Genomic DNA, 4,701 nt, shown 5'->3' on the forward strand with positions numbered 1-4,701 from the left:
CGTAAGAGTCATTCATGCAAATCATGATAATAGCATAGTCAAGAAAAACAAATAACATGATAACACAATTTATCAAATAACATGATAACACAATTTATATCAATCATATAGTTTTCAACTTAACTCAACCGATTATCACATATAATTTAATTCACTGTTTATTATATGTAATTTTTAATTCAACCGATAAACAACTTTGGGGTTCCTTAGGGAGAGTCTACCCAACAACTTAACCTCGTTCACTACTCGTGTGCTCAGCCAGTTAATGCTCTAAGTGGCTCATGACATCCACCCGAATACACCAACCCCAAGACTTCCACTTTCGCTACTCCGACTTGCAAAGTACAAGTACTTTACGGTGTCGTTCAGGGTCGGTACAAACGGTGCCAATTCTACCGATACACCTCCCGATTCCCACGTAATGTTTGATCCGGCCACACCATAAAGCCAACACCACTCCAGTTCCCATACACCGAGGTGCACACGAACCACGTGTCACATGACCATCTAGAAAAGTTCGTGTAACTAATCATCGTTATGGCTTAAGCTCTTTCAACCTATTAGGCTTGCAAGGTTCTACCCATGTCACCGTTATACCCCGCAAAAGCATGCATACACCATAATAATCATATTACTCTTACAACTTAAACGAGTAATTATCATGTAATGAAGTTCATTAAGATGTCACCATACATTAGCATATAACTACAAATTCATGAAACACCATATCTGCATGCAATTTACAACGTTCACATAACATGAATATCACCATAGCAACTGATACCAAGGAATAACCACATATAAGATGCAAACTACATATTTTCAATAATTATCACAAAAATCTAGCATGAATCCTAATTTGCATCAACAATCCACCTATGAGATGTGATTTTCGGTTCTGTACTAAAGTCAACAAAATTGTCGACTCACCTTATGTTTGAAGCGAGTTCTTCTTTTTAATTCAAGCATTGACCCTTCTTGAAGTTGTCAAGTTTTCACCTAATAATCACACATACCAAGCAATCATCAAAATGGGGTCCAAGTTTCATTAACACCTTTAATTTCTTAATGGGTTACATATTTTTTTAAGTTTCACAGCTTGACCACTGTTATTGGTCATAAAACAAAATTTGTAACTCCGATTGAGCTGAATCCAGACTTTTTGAAAACTAGACTTGATTTCCTACATTTTATCCAGAGAGGGGTATCAGCCAATTCTGCTCAAATTAGCAGCCACAACCATTGCAAGATAGGGCAAAGTTGCTGTGCAAATTTCCAATAATTGCCAAAAATCACCATATGATTTATGACTTGGGCAAAAGATCAAAGAAACACGAATTAAGACAACAAAAGCTTGAATGAACGTATTAAGACATAAATTAAGTGGTTTATGAAAAAAACCAAGAATTGACTAAAGATGATTGAAATTAAGATGCCCTAATGCATCAACACCAAAAATCTAGATACACCAATAAAAGACTTCTTTTAGTTCAAATCAAGATACATATAGTGATGAACATTGAGTGAACTTTAGACACATTATATGGTTTTCAAGTTTGTTGTTTCAGCCTCCAAGTTATGGTGACCAAAAAAAATACAAACAATACCACCAAGAATTTTGAGGACTTCCAAGCTAGACTTTTGACAATCTTGCTTTGTCCAAACAACATAATTACCTACAAATCACGGCTTCTAGTGGCTGTTTTGAGGCTCTTAGGGAGAGTTCAAAACATGATTTTTATGAAGAGAATTCTTTACATAGGAACATACATATTTTGGTGATTCAAGAATCAATAGGCAATTCACCAAAAGAAAACAATCCATGATTGTAGTAAATTCATCAAGCATGAATTCGATCAATTCATCATCAAATAGTGGGAACAAAAACATGATTTGAATTTTGAAGTGAAAGAGAGCATGACTAAACTCCAACACAGCAATCAATTTGAATCTAATTGAAGTATGAACTTAATAGGAAGGAGATTCAGGGAATTACCAAGATGAATGACCGATTCAACAAGTTTGGAACAAGAAATCAGAGCCATATCCCTTGCAATTGTGATCGATACCCGACAACAAGACCGATTGGGACTTGCTTGCTGATGTTCGCAACCTGTCCCTGCCCTCGTCTTCTTCTTTCTTTCTTCCAGTCGACGCACCCCCGAGATAGAAAGGGGTCAATCGATTTTTTTTCTGCTCCCTGCTCGACGATCAGAACAACACGCCAAGAACCGATTCTTTTTTTTTTTTTGTTATGCGCACACAGGAGCCGAAGAAAAGAAACGCACATGCAACCATTCATTTTTTTTTCTCTCTTAGATGATGGACGCACAACACCCAAATCAGTTGGGACGAGGCTTCCCTTAATCATGCATATAAGCCCAAGAAAACGTATGAATCCCGATAAATGTTAATTACGTGATTAAAAGAGATTTTAAATCCCAAATTGCATCATTTACCCCCCTAACTTTGCTCCTTTGCTCATATTCCACCCTCTAATTTTGTTTGAATTCATTCTAACCTTCACTTATATTAAACATTTTTTTATATAATTTAATTTATTTATATAGTTTGTAAATTTGATTAATTCTTTTAGCTATTATTTAACACCATTTTATCTAATTTATTTTAATTTTATATTCTTAGAATATAAATAGCTATACAAGTCGTGTAATGGAAAACTAACATCGTAAACAACATGATTTTCGGGTCGTTACAATTATCTTCTTTGATTTAGTAGTGTGTGGGGATGAATCGGTGGTCATATCTATAAACTATAAACTAGTGGGGGTGTGGACTGTGGATCTATAAATCAATGTATGTGTAGGGCTCAGTGTATGAATAAATAAATCACCACATGTGTAGGGTTTAGTGGTACACTGATGACTTATGGCATAATGTATAAAGGAATAAGAATGTCGTTGTAGTTCTATAGGAATGAGAGATGCAGGTATTTGGTCTTCTGAATGTGTAGGGAAATAACGAAGGATATGTGATGTAGGTTTCCGATAAAAGGAGAAAAGAGGGGGTGGGTGGTGATGGAGGATGGGTGCGGCAACCCGAAAATGGCAATAAAAGAGACTAGTTTTCATGTATTTGGATATACAGAGGGAGAAAAGAAAATCCCGTATCTTTCTATTTTTTAATAAAATTAATAAATACAAAAAAAAAATATATTAAGGGCAATATTTTTGTTTTAGACTACCGGGGAGCAAGCGCGTAACAAAAACAAACAATATGGATAATCCGAGTTAAAAAAAATAAGTCAGAAACTAAATGTAAAAATTAACCTAAACCATAGGCCACTCCCTTTGCTCTATAGTTTTTTACACGGAAAATACAAAAGTGGTTGTTTGGTTATAATTGTTTGGTTGAAATATAAGAATTCGGTACAATTAGACGCGTGTATGTGTCTATAGTTTTTTATATTATCATTTTTAAAATAATAAAACTAATAAAACAAAACGGTGTGTATTTTGATTTTTAAAATAATAAAACTAATAAAACAAGACAGCGTGTATTGAGCGTTTTATTTAATCTTCTTGACTTCAATGCTCTTTTACTAAATGGAATGTTATAGTATGCTTTTAGATATACTGGATTATATAAAATGGATGTAGTAATCAAGTTTTAGTGTGTATGCAAAATACTTCAACAAGTTTTTTTTTTTTGAAGAAGAAGTGCATATTTTATATGCACCTACGAATATGTCTATAAATTTGACTTAATCGGGGACATAAATAATTTGACTGAATCGGGTACATGAATATTATATCCATGAATAATCCTAATATATTATGGAACGTGTCTATCTTGGTTTGGAAAATAAATTATAATGTTAAGCGGATATTTAAGTTTTAGATAGACACCATATTAGTTTTTAAATGAAACCAAATAAATATAATATGTTAATATGCCGATTAACTATTTTTTTTTATAAGAATCAAAATATATTTTAAATTTATAACCTACAAATTGTCAATTATACAGTAATATAATATAGATAATATAAAGCTATGAAGAGAAGTAAAAACAAAAAACAAAAAAATATAAATATCCTAAAAAGATTTTGATTTTTGTAGAATCCGTCCCTTCGATGAAAGATAAGATGTAATGGGGCATTGCCTTTTTTATCGGGTAATATACACTCATGTAATGGGGCATTGCCTTTTTTGTCCACTATGATATTTGAACCGTCATCCATTATATCAAATACGTTTTTATAAACTGATGGAGGTTTGAGAGATGAATGGAAATGTGTCGGTGTTTAAATGTGAAGGTTTATGTGTGCATTAATGGTGGTTGATAAAAAGTAAAAAAAAAAAAAAAAAAAAAACAAAATTAAAAAAACGCCTATATTTTTATAAAAAATGGTCCATTTCATTTAAACTTTGGTAGAAATATTAAGAATTGGAATATGATACCACTTTTTATGTCCTCTCTTCTATGGGTGGGTGGTCGATAAGGCCCCCTTCTGAGCTCCCACAGGCGGTTTTTGCGTTGTCTCTGTCCTCCCTTCTCTCGGTCGACGAGGCCCCTTGTGAGCTCCTACCGGTGGTGTTGGCATTGTTTTGGGGAGGGATGATGAGGGCCACTCCGTTTGGACATATGTGTTTAAATGGAAAATTCAAAAGTGATTGTTTGATTATAATTGTATGGTTGAAATATAAGAAGTCGATACAATTAGGCGCATGTATGTTT

The 4,701-nt window shown here is 33.6% G+C and overlaps 1 long non-coding RNA gene across 1 annotated transcript; it reads right to left on the reverse strand.

The window, feature by feature from the left end:
- Positions 1 to 791: 791 nt before the first annotated feature.
- On the reverse strand, positions 792 to 2,367 carry LOC145067350 (uncharacterized). Its single transcript, XR_013688832.1, has 2 exons — positions 1,997 to 2,367; positions 792 to 999 (listed from the first exon to the last, which is right to left on the reverse strand). It is a non-coding gene; the product is annotated as an uncharacterized LOC145067350 (long non-coding RNA).
- Positions 2,368 to 4,701: the final 2,334 nt, after the last annotated feature.

The sequence above is a fragment of the Lactuca serriola genome, chromosome 1, assembly GCF_051521515.1.
Source record: "Lactuca serriola cultivar US96UC23 chromosome 1, Lser_US96UC23_V15, whole genome shotgun sequence".
NCBI lineage: Eukaryota > Viridiplantae > Streptophyta > Magnoliopsida > Asterales > Asteraceae > Lactuca > Lactuca serriola.